The sequence below is a fragment of the Pecten maximus genome, unplaced genomic scaffold (genome assembly GCF_902652985.1).
Source record: "Pecten maximus unplaced genomic scaffold, xPecMax1.1, whole genome shotgun sequence".
Taxonomy (NCBI): Eukaryota; Metazoa; Mollusca; class Bivalvia; order Pectinida; family Pectinidae; genus Pecten; species Pecten maximus.
Window position 1 is genome coordinate 8745 of NW_022982670.1, and position 18465 is coordinate 27209.

The 18465-nt window shown below is 37.8% G+C and overlaps 1 pseudogene; it reads right to left on the minus strand.

The window, feature by feature from the left end:
• Window positions 1-3760: 3760 nt before the first annotated feature.
• LOC117320728 lies at window positions 3761-6769 on the minus strand (annotated as a pseudogene).
• Window positions 6770-18465: the final 11696 nt, after the last annotated feature.

Genomic DNA, 18465 nt, shown 5'->3' on the forward strand with positions numbered 1-18465 from the left:
CAGACATCGTTGTTTGAAATGGGCTTTTCGAAGAAAGAAAAACGCCCAGATCGTAATACCGAAACATTCATCAGAGAAGTACTAGACAAAATTATTCAAGGAATAGGTAGAAAGCATCACAGGACGTTGTCAAAACGAGGAACGATCGATTCATGGACTAAACTGCCCTGCATGTAGGGCGTAAGAATTGTACCTGCTGCCCCCATTGCATGATCGTAAAAGGCGACTAAATATGGGATCTTATCTTTTCTCTTCTTTCTGAACAACTTTCTTCTTCCTAATGTCTCCCTTGACAATGCCTCACTTTTGGCCTTTAGTTGAGCGTTCGCCCCTGTGAGGAAGGCTTTGGGTTCTGTCCTCTGGTCGAGACATACCAGAGTCTTTAAAAATGGTAGTTTCTACTCCTGCTTAGCGCTCAGCATATTTGGAGTGGGACGACTGGTTCGCCCGTTGTCAGTATAATGTGACCGGGTGGGATGTGCTGCTGGATGTCTTCGGCAGTATGCTTCAGTGAGGTAGCACTATAAATCGGCAAAAGTTCCGGCCTATCACAAGGAGACTTAACACGAACATACCGCAGCCTCCCACAACACACATACGCATTCGCCACACGCATGCATGTCGCACGCACGGGAGGCCGTCCTTAAATGACCTTAGATGTTAATAGAACGTTAAACAAAAAAAACCAAACCAAAATCATGGACTAAATGTTACGAATGGTTGAAGGTAGAGATTGTGGGCCAGTCGGACTCGGAGCACAGGCGTCTGAAGTTCTGACAGTAAACCTGAGATATTCACGTATTAAAAAGTATTACCTCGATATTCATTGCGGACCTGCATAACAATGGCCGCCATTTTCACGACATGGTTGACGTGACAGACCATCTCAGAAAGTTTTTAGCTGAAATAGAACTTATTAAACGCAGTGAGTAATGGTTTATGCTTGTCGAGTGTTAAATAATGTTAGCGGCATCTGTGTATACCAATAATTATATTGTAAATCGTATATTTTTCCCCGTTTGCAGAGATTTAAGTGATTGTTGACATCGGAGGCGTTGCATACCTGTTCTTTTTTTTATAGTAGATACTCTTATCAGATGGTGGGCTATTCAAATCGCCCTGCGTCCGTGGTCCGTCGTCCGTCCGTCCGTCCGTAAACAATTCTTGTTATCGCTAATCCTCAGAAAATGCTGAAGGGATCTTTCTCAAATTTCATATAAGGGTTCCCCTTGGTGCCTAGTTATGCATATTGCATTCTGAGACCTATCGCAAAACAACATGGCCGACAGGCAGCCATCTTGGATTTTGACAATTGAAGTTTGTTATCGCTATTTCTGAGAAAGTACTGAAGGGATCAATCTCAAATTTCATATTTAGATATTCCTTGGTGCCTAGTTATGCATATTGCATTTTTAGACCAATCGGAAAACAACATGGCCGACAGGCAGCCATCTTTGATTTTGACAATTGAAGTTTGTTATCGCTATTTCTGAGAAAGTACTGAAGGGATCTTTCTCAAATTTCATATGTAGGTTTCCCTTGGTCCCTAGTTATGCATATTGCATTTTGAGACCTATCGGGAAACAACATGGCCGACAGGCAGTCATCTTGGATTTTGACAATTGAAACTTATTATCGCTATTTCTAAGAAAGTGCTGAAGGGATCTTTCTCAAATTTCATATGTAGGTTCTCCTCTGTGCCTAGTTATGCATATTGCATTTTGAGACCAATCGGAAGACAACATGGCCGACAGGCAGCCATCTTGGATTTTGACAATTGAAGTTTGTTATCGCTATTTTACAGAAGGTACTGAAGGGATCTTTCTCAAATTTCATATGTAGGTTCCCCTTGGTCCCTGGTGTTGCATTTTGGGACCAATCCGAAAACAACAGACAGCCATTATCGCTAAATCTTAAATTTTATATACAGAGTGTATAGGTTCCCCTTTTTTGAAAAGTACTAGAGGGCTGTTTCTGAATTTACACAGATTAGTAAGACTTAGAGGAAGGGAAAAGTAGAGAAAAGATCAATCTGACATGGAACCTATAAAGATCATTCAATGGTGGGCGCCAAGATCCCTCTGGGATCTCTTGTTTATATGGTATTATATCTCAGTTTACTGTCAGAACTTCAGACGCCTGTTCTCAGAGGGATGTAATGTTCTGAACTTAAAATGCTCGTTGTGTTTAAAATGTAAAAAAGACAATGCTTTTACTAGAGGCTGTTCGAATATTCAGAGAAGTGCGCTTAGGCGTCATGAAATGTCGGAAGACCATGCTAGTGCAATGGATACTCAAAGTCGTCAAAAAAAATCGCGATAATCATAATGTAACAACCTCTGAATATGTCGAAGATGTTGATGATAATGACGACATATGCGAAAACAAATCAGAAGAATGTACTTATCGTGTGTTTAGGACAATTTACTACGCAGCAAAGGAAACGATCCCAAGTGAAAAAAATAATTCGTTGCTTGATCTACAGAGATTAAATGGTGTACAGATATCGACTATTATTAAACAAACAGCAACAAGTCAAATGTACTGTGCATGTTTTAACATTAAGTAAATAAAACCTTGGCACCAATTTACTACGGGTCTTTTTTGTTTTGGTATGTTTCCTCTTGTTGAATCCAATATGTATACGGTATTTTTGAACATAGTTTAAAAAGTTGAAAACTGAAGAAATACTCTTCACTTTGTGACATGAGGGGTAAAAAACCCCTTTGCTTTGTGGGGGTTGGAGTGAAAACCCCTCATGTCAAAAAGTTATCTGGAGCACTGTTAATTAAGACATAGCTAAGTCGTTATTACGAGATACTAAGTCGTTATTACGAGATACTATAAGTCGTTATTACGAGATACTAAGTCGTTATTACGACATAGCTAAGTCATTATTACGAGATACTAAGTCGTTATTACGACATAGCTATGTCGTTATTACGACATAGCTAAGTCGTTATTACGAGATATTATGTCGTTATTACGACATAGCTAAGTCGTTATTACGAGATACTATGTCGTTATTACGACATAGCTAAGTCGTTATTACGAGATACTAAGTCGTTATTACGACATAACTAAGTCGTTATTACGACATAGCTAAGTCGTTATTACGAGAAACTAAGTCGTTATTACGAGATACTATAAGTCGTTATTACGAGATACTAAGTCGTTATTACGACATAGCTAAGTCGTTATTACGAGATACTAAGTCGTTATTACGACATAGCTAAGTCGTTATTACGAGATACTAAGTCGTTATTACGACATAGCTTAGTCGTTATTACGAGATACTAAGTCGTTATTACGACATAACTAAGTCGTTATTATGAGATACTTAGTCGTTATTACGACATAGCTAAGTCGTTATTACGAGATACTTAGTCGTTATTACGAGATACTATAAGTCGTTATTACGAGATACTAAGTCGTTATTACGACATAGCTAAGTCGTTATTACGAGATACAAAGTCGTTATTACGACATAGCTAAGTCGTTATTACGAGATACTATGTCGTTATTACGACATAGCTAAGTCGTTATTACGAGATACTATGTCGTTATTACGACATAGCTAAGTCGTTATTACGAGATAATAAGTCGTTATTACGACATAACTAAGTCGTTATTACGAGATACTTAGTCGTTATTACGACATAGCTAAGTCGTTATTACGAGATACTAAGTCGTTATTACGACATAATATATTTTTTCGCTGTGACCCTAACTGGCTTCCGTATTTATATACACTTACACTGTATTTAAAAATTCAAATCAGGTTTGTGATAGCTTACCTGATTGCAAGGAAGTGCATGGCATTATGCTGTTGGATTCCTCAACTGAAAAAAAAGATGATATATCAATGTTTATTCGTTGTAACCATAATAAATTATGTAGCAATTATTCAATAATTAGAAATTTTGCTCCTTGAATTTATTTCATTTAAACAAGAAAATAGATCTCCCTCTACTGCTGCTCTAAGCAGTAAATGGAATTTCAGTCAATCCTGAGACTGCAGTTGTGGGTTTTAAATATAAAATAATGTTTATTTTTTTCAGGCCATTGTAAATGTATGTACAGTATAAAGTTTCAGAGTTCAATATTGATAGTTTTCATTATAAAAGTGCTTTACTCCCTGTACATATCCACTGTTTTATCATTAAAGCAAATGTATGCATGTCCATTGACAAGTGGCATCCTAATAAAAGAAATTTTAAAATTGAACTTGAACTTGAGCATATATAACTTACGTATACATGATGTAACAGTACTTTTGACACCAGTATCTGCGGCACTCTCAATCCCAACAACAGCCACTTCTGGGATAGCTTGCAATACCTGTATGGACAAATTTAGTCATCAACAAAACTGTAATTTGATTTGGGTGTTCACCATTCAGGGTTCGTACAGGAATATTGTTATGAAATTTAGGCCTTTTTAACTTTTAGCACCTACAAAAGAGACAACAAAAATTGATAGTTTTACATTAATATCTAGACTAAACATTGAAAATACTAAAATCAGACACAGATGCGTATTGAATACTATTCTGATATCCGGAAATTAAAACTATTAACAAGTTTTGACTATTTTTTTCAGTGAGTGTAAACTAATAGGATAACAAAAGACAAAAGACAATGAGAATAATACAGATTAATAGAATTGACGTCAATGCATATTTCATCAAATTCCAGGCTAAATTTTCAAATTCATGGCCTTTTAGGATCTTTTCCCGTTCTAAAGACTTTTAAAGGTGTTGTTTTTAGGGTCTTAGGGTCTGTACGAACCCTGCCATTGAATGGTTACCACTTAGAATTTTATTATTTATCCACATTCAAAATAAAAATTAAATAATCATTTTAATAATGAATCTGCAATTTAATTAAGTACATGCTATTCTGAGACAACAATGTGAACATTGCATTAAGCATACCCGTAACTTCTTTCAGTTGGCACTTATAATGGACCGATATTATGAAGTAATAAAGGGATGAAAAAATCTCTGGATTATTTAAGAAAATTTCTCAGGGGAATTTGCTCTGAGGTTATAATTAATGAATGGTTATGACATGGCAGACCAAGAAGACCCGTTACATTATATGACAATGTAAAAAAGAGAGAAAAACTCACAATCCGTTCCCACGGCTTTAACGTCAGATCAGGAGGGGGTCCGCCCCCTGTGCCTGTCATCTGCCTTCTACGGAAGGCCTCCTTCTTTTTTACGCACGATTGGGCATCTTGCCATCATTTCTTGGTCTCCTCAATCGTGCGCACATACAGTCCGACCGAATTTATTCTACAAAAATACATACTTGTTATTTAGTAGTTATTAATAATAGCATTTATATTAATAAATATAAATCAAACTCAAAGTGTTAATTCCATCAAACATCCTGATACCATTTACAAGTAAACTGATATTCAAAAACACTAGTTTCTAACTCCCAATTCTACACCCTCGGGTAGAAATTCCCTATCCCATATACTGACATATGATGGACTCTGTTAATTACATGTATATTACATATGTACATACATACATGAAGTTAGCCTTCGGCATGTACATATGTGTTATGGATGGAAACAAGTGCCTGTGATGTTACATGTACTGTAACAAATATTACATCGTTAACTAATTCAGATTAATATCATGTATATACTGCAGTAACTGGTTATATATTACACTTGAAATATGACTTGGAAACAATCAATGCTACGAAGAAGAAAAATCATCATCAGTTGTTTTCCATCGGCACTATCAACATGTTAACAGCTGGCTGACGTTGTGTCATTTGTATGCATGCATATAAATGAGATTCTCATTTATATGTACTCTTATATGTTATTATTTTATAAAACGAGCCAGGCACCTGTGCTAAAACACAGTAGTCTAACGCCATTGCTTTCGTGCACCTGTTAAAACTCGATATATAACACTAAATAATCATATGCATAAAGTGAAACTTCCCTGAATATAAAGTGAAGGATTATCTCGATATGGATTCTGTATGAAGACGTCATAGATTCCCATTTTGGCTATAATATTGGATATCTTGGGTCTTCAATAACAGATGTAGCTACGTTTCTGAAACCGGAAACTGATGAAGCCCTCAAAAGGAGGTAGCACTAAAAACCGACCAAATCCTTACACTGTCGGCGTTTGGACCGATATCGATAATTTGATAAAAATAAAACAGATACTGAAATATATTGGTTTATTAGATAAGCAAATCTATTAATGTATGAGATAATAATATCATTTACAAAAGTGAATCAAATTTATAAAAAGAATAATTTATTATCTACAGATGACTACTGCAGTAGATCTAAAATCGGAATAGACTCTAATATATTCTTACCTCTGGGTTATTTTGGCCCACTCCGCCTTTTTCATTTCTGCAGTTAAAGATGGGGCGAGCTTTCCCCTGAGGATTTTGGCAGAGTCCAAAAAAGACTCTGCCAAAACCTCCATCTCCCCATCCGTCCAGTTTGGCTTCCTCACTTTACGCTCGGCCATTAGGATTACCACGAGCAGACGACAAAAATACCGAAACGAAAGTAAGTAATGCGCAGACTCCGTTTATGTATCTATGGAAAAATATTATCTCCACCCAAAAGAGTTCCAGTCGTAAGTTACGTGAACGTCTACGTTTACTCTTACGTTTACGTCAACATTTACGACGTTTAGTGAAACTCAACTAAGGTAAACGTAAATAAAATCGTAACTTAGACTTAAGTCTACGTTTACGTTTACGTCTACGTGTAGACTTACGACCTTTAGTGAAACTCAGTCCAGGTCTTCCAGTCATGTTCTTATATGTTGATAAATGATGACGGGCATATCTAAAAGGAAACAATAAATAGTTTGTAACCTTTAACCATTTTTGTTGCTTTTACCCAAAATAAAAATCTTTTTGCAATAGACTTCTATATATGTAACAAACAGGGAGGTATACGTATTGAGAGTCCCCTTCAGGTAGGGCGTAAGAATTGTACCTGCTGCCCTCGTAAGAGGCGACTAAATTTGGGATCTTATCTTTTCTCTTCTTTCTTAACAACTTTCTGCTTCCTAATGTCTCCCTTGACAATGCCTCACTTTTGGCCTTTAGTTGAGCGTTCGCCGCTGTGAGGAAGACTTTGGGTTCTGTCCCCTAGCCGAGACATACACTGTACCAGAGTCTTTAACAAGAGATCCCAGAGGGATCTTGGCGCCCACCATTGAATGATCTTCATAGGTTCCATGTCAGATTGATCTTTTCTCTACTTTTCCCTTCTTCTAAGTCTTACTAATCTGTGTAAATTCAGAAACAGCCCTCTATAGCTAGTACTTTTCAAACAAGGGGAAGCTATATATAAAATTTAAGATTTAGCGATAATGGCTGTCTGTCGACCATGTTGTTTTTGGATTGGTCCCAATATGCAAAACTAGGCACTGAGGGGAACATACATATGAAATTTGAGAAAGATCCCTTCAGTGCTTTCTGAGAAATAGCGATAACAAACTTCAATTGTCAAAATCCAAGATGGCTGCCTGTCGGCCATGTTGTTTTCTGATTAGTTTCAAAATGCAATATGCATAACTAGGCACCAAAGGGAACCAACATATGAAATTTGAGAAAGATCCCTTCAGTACTTTCTGAGAAATAGCGATAACAAACTTCAATTGTCAATATCCAAGATGGCTACCTGTCAGCCATGTTGTTTTCTGATTGGTCTCAAAATGCAATATGCATAACAAGGCACTGAGGGGAACATATGTATGAAATTTGAGAAAGATCCCTTCATTACTTTCTGAGAAATAACGATAACAAACTTCAATTGTCAAAATCCAAGATGGCTGCCTGTCGGCCAGGTTGTTTTCCGATTGGTCTCAAAATGCAATATGCATAACAAGGCAACAAGAGGAACCTACGTATGAAATTTGAGAAAGATCCCTTCAGTGCTTTCTGAGAAATAGCGATAACAAACTTCAATTGTCAAAATCCAAGATGGCTGCCTGTCGGCCATGTTGTTTTCTGATTGGTCTCAAAATGCAATATGCATAACTAGGTACCAAGTGGAACCTAAATATGAAATTTGAGAGAGATCCCTTCATTACTTTCTGAGAAATAACGATAACAAACTTCAATTGTCAAAATCCAAGATGGCTGCCTGTCGGCCAGGTTGTTTTCCGATTGGTCTCAAAATGCAATATGCATAACTAGGCAACAAGAGGAACCTACGTATGAAATTTGAGAAAGATCCCTTCAGTGCTTTCTGAGAAATAGCGATAACAAACTTCAATTGTCAAAATCCAAGATGGCTGCCTGTCGGCCATGTTGTTTTCTGATTGATCTCAAAATGCAAGATGCATAACTAGGCACAAAGGGGAACCTACATATGAAATTTGAGAAAGATCCCTTCATTACTTTCTGAGAAATAGCGATAACAAACTTCAATTGTCAAAATCCAAGATGGCTGCCTGTCGGCCATGTTGTTTTCCGATTTGTCTCAAAATGCAATATGCATAACAAGGCACAAAGGGGAACCTACATATGAAATTTGAGAAAGATCCCTTAATTACTTTCTGAGAAATAGCGATAACAAACTTCAATTGTCAAAATCCAAGATGGCTGCCTGTCGGCCATGTTGTTTTGCGATAGGTCTCAGAATGCAATATGCATAACTAAGCACCAAGAGGAACCTACATATGAAATTTGAGAAAGATCCCTTCATTACTTTCTGAGAAATAGCGATAACAAACTTCAATTGTCAAAATCCAAGATGGCTGCCTGTCGGCCATGTTGTTTTCCGATTGGTCTCAAAATGCAATATGCATAACTAAGCACCAAGAGGAACCTACATATGAAATTTGAGAAAGATCCCTTCATTACTTTCTGAGAAATAGCGATAACAAACTTCAATTGTCAAAATCCAAGATGGCTGCCTGTCGGCCATGTTGTTTTCCGATTTGTCTCAAAATGCAATATGCATAACTAAGCACCAAGAGGAACCTACATATGAAATTTGAGAAAGATCCCTTTATTACTTTCTGAGAAATAGCGATAACAAACTTCAATTGTCAAAATCCAAGATGGCTGCCTGTCGGCCATGTTGTTTTCCGATTTGTCTCAAAATGCAATATGCATAACAAGGCACAAAGGGGAACCTACATATGAAATTTGAGAAAGATCCCTTCAGTACTTTCTGAGAAATAGCGATAACAAACTTCAATTGTCAAAATCCAAGATGGCTGCCTGTCGGCCATGTTGTTTTGCGATAGGTCTCAGAATGCAATATGCATAACAAGGCACCAAGGGTAACCTACATATGAAATTTGAGAAAGATCCCTTCAGTACTTTCTGAGAAATAGCGATAACAAACTTCAATTGTCAAAATCCAAGATGGCTGCCTGTCGGCCATGTTGTTTTCCGATTGGTCTCAAAATGCAATATGCATAACTAGGCACCAAGGGAAACCTACATATGAAATTTGAGAAAGATCTCTCAGTACTTTCTGAGGATTAGCGATAACAAGAATTGTTTACGGACGGACGGACGGACGGACGGACGGACGCACGGACCACGGACGCAGGGCGATTTGAATAGCCCACCATCTGATGATGGTGGGCTAAAAATGGCAGTTGCTACTCCTGCTTAGCGCTCATCATATTAGTTCCGGCCTAACACAAGGAGACTTAACACCAACATACCGCAGCCTCCCAAAACACACATGCGCACTCACCACACGCATGCATGTCGCACGCACGGGAGGCCGTCCTTAAATGACCTTAGCTGTTGATTAAGGATTGAATCTTGATTTGGTCGATTTCATGGGGTCATGAATTGAGTTGCTCTTGAGACAAATTTAATGAACTGCGAAGCAGTTCATGTTGAATTTGTATCAAGAGCAACTCAATTCATGACCCCATGAAATCGACCAAATCTAGATTCAATCCTTATATTTCAATTGTTTTTTTTTTCTAGAATGAAAAAGTCGGCCTAGATATTAATATCTTGTAGCTTGTGCAAGTCTAAATGCGGAAAAGCCCGAGGAGTTCCGGATTTTGCATGTCTAGTCGGTCGAGTAAAATAGTCCGCTATTTTAGGATTGAAAAACAGTATTACTTTGTCAAAATAAAAGTATTTAGCATATCTGGTCTTTCATAAAATACAAGAATACATTATCAATTTGATAATTTTAATAATTATTCGATGCTTATAACAGCAATGTAGAAAAAGTGAAATCGTTCCGCGGAAGGATTTTAACCATGTATTCATACGCACTGATCAGTGTTAATCTGGTCAAATTCATGAGCAAATGAAACAGATTAAGTTTGGTAGTTTCATTGAGTCAAACTTGAGTAGAAATTGAAATATTAGGACGTTAAACAAAATAAACCAAACCAAACCAAACCCTTGGCATTGTTCACGTTACTATGATATCCCAGATATCATAAAATAGAATATCTACTGTATTATGGTATTATTTGGATATATCTACCCCTATCACACACCGTCTCGGGTTTGATTCCCTTGAAGTCATGGAGGCACAATGCTTTCCTTTAACATATGACCAACTTTTTCATCCTTACTTTTTATGTTATAGTTTTGTATGTGCTTATATTGATAATAAACACGATACGAGGTACATTTTTAATGTATGGGTGTGTACACGTATAAATATATGGGTGTATACACGTATAAATATATGGTGTGTACACGTATAAATATATGGGTGTGTACACGTATAAATATATGCAATTTCAAGAATAATTAATGAAAATTTAAGGATATAATAAAGATCAAAAGATTTATTTCCTGACAGTAATTTTCGAGTATATTTACAAATATGCTCTGGACTGAAGTACATATTTGGTACATGTATACATACAGGCATGTCATACATATATTCGCATGATGTCTATATTTTATTTAATTATTTTTATCAATAGAATTGATCTCCCGTGGTTTTAGATTCTATTTCATTGGTAAAATGTCACATTTACAGCAGCAGTACAGAATAGCAAAAAATATGGCGAAAGTACCTGTTTGTTCGCCGAATGACTTCTTTCATCAAACCAACTGTAAACAGCAAATTAAAATACGTGATCGGTGAAGCATTCCTTGCTGGCATATGTCGGTCTTTCCGTAAACTGTGTTCTTCTCACGGGCTCCGGCGGAAACGCCTGTACCCATATGCCTACCATCTTTTTTTGTGAACATTACAGTATGACATATTACGATGACGTTTATGACGTCATGTTTGACGTCAAAAAATGACGTTGGTTGTAAAGATTTTGCAGACTTTCTGTTAGCGGTCATATGTACGAATTGCTATTCAATTATAAAAACGTGTACTTGAATAATCCTGAAAGAGTATTGATACCCGTATAATCGGCCCAATCGGCACTCTGGAAACACGGAGATCGGCCCTACGGCACTATAAGGGTTAACGGTCATCTGACAAACACTAACAGCAGGGACACACTCCTCAAATCCAGCATCATTACCATAAATTATCTATACGCAGCAAGTTATTTTTCAGATCAAATCTAGTTTTTATCCTTTTTTGCTTAAAGGAGGAGCAGCATCTTAAAGCAATATTTCAGCCAAATTTCAGCCAAGTTACCATTTTTTGGGGCATGCCCGTGTCCCCATGGGTCGAAAAGCATCATTTATATTGTAACGGGATCTCGGGACGACATATCCCGACTATAGCTGCATATATATATCTATCCCGACTTAAGCTTCTAGATGATCGTATAGTGGTTTGACGAGTATAGAAGACCAGAAGAGTTGTATAAGGTTCGCTAACTTTAACGGAGATATTTATTTACATTTTGATATTTACAAACACTAGGTTTGTCTGGTAATCAGATTTGTACAATTGCACAGTATGTATACTGGACTCTAGATATAACTTACCTAATTAAAGACTACCGCCCCCCCCCATCCCGAAATATAAGATAACCCTATTATAAATGGCCGGATCAACCGGGACTCTTAATTTTACCCCTACCTTTTTGCTCGCAAGTCCGAAACAGAGTAACCGAATTCTGAACGCTCACAGCTTTTTATATTCCCAACTCCCCTCGTGCAGGCATTCCCAACCAATGGACTACGTCCGAAAGAGGGCGTTGCCTGCACACACTTACAATTAGCGCAAAATTAGCATACGTAAACAAAAGCCGTGGCTCTCCCCAATTTCGCTAGTATAAAGCTTACTAAACCTACACAAATCTGATTCCCATCACATTCCCCCCAACTTAAAATCATGTGTGTCCAAAATAGACACACTGATCCTAAGCCGGGTCCAAACCCAGGTACATGTTTAATTTACACCGAATTTGAAACATTTATTTTTACTTTTACCAATGGACAACATTTTTCTTTATATTGATGGCCTGAACAAATTTTTTTTTTTATTTTATAAATGGAGAGTTCGATACTACTCATTAACCCTACCAAACAATCTTTATCCCTAAACTAATACGCCGACGCGTCCCGCGAATAACTACTGTACAGTATAATAAATAATTATAATTTAAATAAGTTAATAATCTATGTATTGATATATTAAATATATTTACAATATGTACGGGTCACCATTTATAAGTTATGAGTATATATACAATGTTGAAGTATAGAGCCACAGATAAAAATGTACCATATGATGAGTTATTTAATATGGTTGATAACGGCGCGGAACGAACTGAACGGAGTTCGGCCCAGCCGGAGTGTCCCGGAACTCCAGTACCTCGTCCCGCGCCACATGTGTTTCTGGGGCAAGGTCCAGCCTCCCTGCTAGATCCACTCGCATCCTGCGATTTTCCTGCGCAGCAGTCTTCAGCTGTTTGGTTTTCTGGCAGAGGCGCTCCTCCGGGGCTGCAACCTCCGCCTGTTTCTGTTCGATGGCGTCCTGCACCATCACCTGGTGGTATCTCTCCCTGGCGTTGATTCCAACCAGGTGAAGCCTGTTCACCTGGCGATTCATCCACTGCAGATACTGTTCAAGGGCCTGCCTTGTAGATGGTATCGCAGGGATGGGGATGTCCTCCAGGGCTGGTAACCTTTTATCTGCAACAGAAAAAGAGGTGGTTAGCGCACCAGGCGCATCCTCTACATTTTTTGGGGTGAAGGTGGTCAGCGCACCAGGCGCATCCTCCAAGAATGTATTTTGGGCACACTGTGGCACCTTGGACGGGCGAGGGGAGTCGGTTCATTTCTTCTAGTGACCCAAGGACCTCCTTCCTTGGAGGAAGAAAAGCCCCGGGGTCTATATAATTACATCCTTTCTACCTCCGATTCCCCCCAACCCATGCACCTGCCTACAGTGTGCCCTTAGGTCGGTGGTTCTTTTAAAAGCTACCCGCCTGGGCCTCTCCCAGTGTTGTTTAAATTCTTTAAGTGAAGGATGCGGTTCCGGCCCGCATCCTTCAATAGGGCAAACCATCCTGGTCTTGACCTAGATTCTGAACCAGCCAGAACCCCCTTCTTCCACGGCCTCCACCTCCATTTCTGGGCCATCTTCGGCCATTTTCTTTCAGTTTCTTTTTCTTTTTAATTTCACGGCTCGGGGACCATGCTTCTGAAATTTTATAAAAAAAATAAAACAATGTATTGTATTCTCGTAGGGAATATTTTACATTTTACCTGTAGTTCATACTTTTTACAATATAATTTTTTTTTAGTTCTATATTGTATGGCGACATATCATTTATATCTTATCCACATGGTATACACACTTTAAAGGATTACTAGCAACATTGTATACACACTTTATACTAAGATTACTAGCAACACTGTATACACACTTTATTATAGGATTACTAGCCATACCGTGACAGATCCTCATCGGTATTGTGTGTATTTTACTTACTCGTACTTATTAAAATGACATCTACATCTGCGATCCTAAAGGATAGTTACTTGTATAATATACCGTATACACAAGTTCTAAAATTATATACCAAACAGATCAATACCATAACATATTAAACAGCTGTATTGTCTGTATTAGTACTATTATATTAGTGCATTACAATCATAACAGACATGTATTAAACTTTCATTTCATTTATATATTTATCATACATGTATATGGTCATGCATTAACTGCTAATTTGCATTGCTAAACAATAACGCAATACAGTGCAGATTAATTATCTACAACATATTTTATAATGTTTACATCTACATTATAATACTACAACTTATCTTAGGTTATTTACATGTTTAGGTACTATTTCCACTATATATGTCTTGCATCTTTCCCCCCCTATATCTATGGTGAAAACCTATTTGGTGGGCGTACTTTCCTTCCCCGTCTTGTCTTTACAGGACTGTTTACATCATTGATCATTATTTCGTCTTCTTCTAAACTAGTACTTTCCTCGTCTTCACTAGATTCGAAGTTCTTGTATTCTGATCCACTATCTGAATCACTTGAATCTGGTTCTAACCAGCTTGTTGGGGTTATCTCCCCTTCATAGGGTTTTAAATGATCAATATGAACTTTTATGGGTACCTTACACTCACTTTACTGTATGTTATAGGTAATGTCATTGTATTTGGAAAGCACAAGGTATGACCCTCGCCATCCTAACCCTAACTTTTGTTTAGCGAGTGGTGGATACCACCTCCATACCCACTGACCTTTATGAAAAGTTCTTGACACTATTTTTCTATCATAATACTTCTTCTGGTGTTGAAAACTAGTAGCTAGTTGTTTATTTGCAAATTCAAATGCGTTTTGGAGGGAATTTCCTACCCATTCTACGTATTCAACAGGAGGTGGACCAACTATAAGGTCATGGGGCAGAGTTACCTCCCTTCCAAACATCAATAAATTTGGAGAACACTTGGTACTCTCATGTAATGATGCTCTATAGGCCATAAGTACATATATAGGGTATATGGTCATCCCAATCTCTACATTTGCTGTAGTTCTATTGAATCTCTCTATCATTCCATCAGACTGAGGCCTGTATGGAGTAGTACGAGTTTTAACTATTTCTAATTACATGTACATTAACAGTTTCTTTCATTTCCAGATTAACTGGTTGTACTGGTTTGTCATTTTGAGTTTCTAAATTTAAACTTTTAGAACTATGTTTTTCTGTACTAGCTAGAATTTCAACTTCTTCCAGATTAACTAGAACTTCATGGTTAGTATCTGCCAGGTTAACTGGAACTATATGTTTAGAGTCTTCCAGATTAACCGGAAATACATGTTTAGAGTCTTCCATATTAACCGAAACTACATGTTTAGAGTCTTCCAGATTAACCGGAACTACATGTTTAGAGTCTTCCAGATTAACCGGAACTACAGGTTTACGTTCATCCACTTTACAATCGGGACAACTGGTTCTTTTACAACGACTGTATCTTTGTCTCGATAATCCATCTGCATTACCATGCAGACTACCTTTCCTATGCACCAGTTCCATGTCATATGTATCTTAGGCTGCTATCCATCTAGCTTCCATACCTTCTGGGTCTTTAAAATTCTTTAACCAGGTTAGGGAACTATGGTCAGTCCTCACTATGAACTTTCTCCCCCATAGATAGTATTTGAATGTTTTACAAACTTTACTACAGCTAATAGTTCTCTATAGGTAGTACAATATCTTTGTTCAGTTTTACTCGTGGTTTTACTAGCATAAGCTATAACCCTTTCCTCCCCTTCCTGTATCTGTGATAGTACAGCGCCTATCCCTGTAGCTCTAGCATCTGTATCTAATATAAATTTCCTTGTTCTAGTGGGATATGCTAAGATAGGTACGGTTGTCAATAAATGTTTTAAGGTTTTAAAAGTCTTATTGGTAATGGCATCCCACTGAAATCTTATATTTTTATGGGTAAGCTTTGTCAATGGGTAGGCTACAGATGCGAACTTTTGAATAAATTTCCTATAATAGGAGGCCAATCCCAGAAAGCTACGTACTTCTGTGACATTGGTAGGTACTGACCAATCTTTCACTGCAGCTATTTTATTTGGATCACAGCTTAAACCTTTGTTAGACACTACATGTCCTAAATACAAGACTTCAGTTTGAAACAAGAAACATTTCTTTTGTTTAAGTTTGAGATTTGCATCTTTCAGTCTATCAAAACACATGACAGGTTTTCTAATGTCATCACTGTCATTTTGCAAGATTAACCTGCGAGAGACTCTGGGCGATATTTCATGGCTACTAGATGGAATTTCATTTTCAATTTCATTGGAATTTCTAGAAAAATGTGCCGGCGAAAGCCAACTTATAAAACTTTCGAATAGTCTGTGAGCAGACGACATATTAAAATCAAAATTTCTCGCCAAAACTGGTCTGAACGGCACCAAATTATGTAACGGGATCTCGGGACGACATATCCCGACTATAGCTGCATATATATATCTATCCCGACTTAAGCTTCTAGATGATCGTATAGTGGTTTGACGAGTATAGAAGACCAGAAGAGTTGTATAAGGTTCGCTAACTCTAACGGAGATATTTATTACATTTTGATATTTACAAACACTAGGTTTGTTTGGTAATCAGATTTGTACAATTGCACAGTATTTATACTGGACTCTAGATATAACTTACTTAATTAAAGACTACCCCCATCCCGAAATATAAGATAACCCGATTATAAATGGCCGGATCAACCGGGACTCTTAATTTTACCTCTACCTTTGCTCGCAAGTCCGAAACAGAGTAACCGAATTCTGAACATTCACGGCTTTTTATATTCCCAACTCCCCTATGCACGTGCAGGCATTCCCAACCAATGGACTACGTCCGAAAGGGGGCGTTGCCTGCACACACTTACAATTAGCGCTAAATTAGCATACGTAAACAAAAGCCGTGGCTCTCCCCAATTTCGCTAGTATAAAGCTTACTAAACCTACACAAATCTGATTCCCATCACAATATCAATTAGGGATTTCTCTTCCCCAATGATGTTTTATACTAAATATTGTTCGAGACATACCAGAGTCTTTAAAAATGGTAGTTGCTACTCCTGCTTAGCGCTCAGCATATTTGGAGTGGGACGACTGGTTCGCTACCTCACTGAAGCATACTGCCGAAGTCACCCAGCAGCACACCGCACCCGGTCACATTATACTGACAACGGGCCAACCAGTCGTCCCACTCCAAATATGCTGAGCGCTAAGCAGGAGTAGCAACTACCATTTTTAAAGACTCTGGTATGTCTCGACCAGGGGACAGAACCCAAAGCTTTCCTCAGAGGGGCGAACGTTCAACTAAAGGCCAAAAGTGAGGCGTTGTCAAGGGAGACGTTAGGAAGAAGAAAGTTGTTTAGAAAGAAGAGAAAAGATAGATCCCAAATTTAGTCGCCTCTTACGATCATGCAATGGGGGCAGCAGGTACAATTTTTACGCCCTACCTGCAGGGCAGTCGAACGAGCGACGCAGCCTCATTCGGCAATGACAACACGATAATGGATTCTATATATTATATACAAATTTATTTACACACTATATATAGATAAAAAAAACAACCTAATTTAACATACCACACACTCACACACACTCCTATACCATACAGATATATATACAGTTTAACGTTAAATGTCTCTGGGACTCTTCTTTAACAACTCCTCTGGACGAAGAAATGTTCATCAACACCAGCTATGAGCCGAGGTCTTAGCTATTGCACACAATAGCAACACCATAGAAAAATATAAATCACAATGTCGACACATATATCCAAGTATCATCTTTTATAAGGTAGATCAACTACTCGTCACAAGAGCAGTGGTGGTATCATATCAGACTATGATACTGGGCATGAAAATACTCTACCGCCGCTATGATGTCCACACAAAAGACCCTGGCATGGTGTAATCAGTCGTATGTGTCGGCTGGTCTGTTTATGGTTTTCCTCACATTGCCCCATTATGGAAAGCGAGCAAAAGATTAAACTTCATACAGAATATGCTTCAAATCCATGAAAATCCACGAAAATCCATTCAATTTCAATTTACTTTATATATCTTAATTATAAATTTATTTCACCCACGCGCTTCCATACTTTTATAAATCAACAAACTGATTCCTTCAAGAATAACAATATTAAGGATAATTACATAATTTCAGTCACATGCTGAATAACCTACTATTCGAATTTATAGCAAATTAAGAATTTGTGCGGGTCCATAATATATAAATATTATATATAACTAATATGCCACCCACAGGCCTCCGTACCTTCAGTTAACAATAAGATCTCAGATACTTTATACACAACACACAACTATCATCATAATAAGACCAATAAATATCAATGATTACGATTAAAACACGAACATAACTTGAAAACATGAATATGAATGAAAGGCACACGTAAACAATTCAGTCACGCATGATTGGACCGCACCACCTACGAATGCTTGACCGGTCTCCTTCAGGTAAATTACACGATCTAAGTGGTTAAACTACATGGGGAATAATAGTCAAAAGGCCAAACTTGCA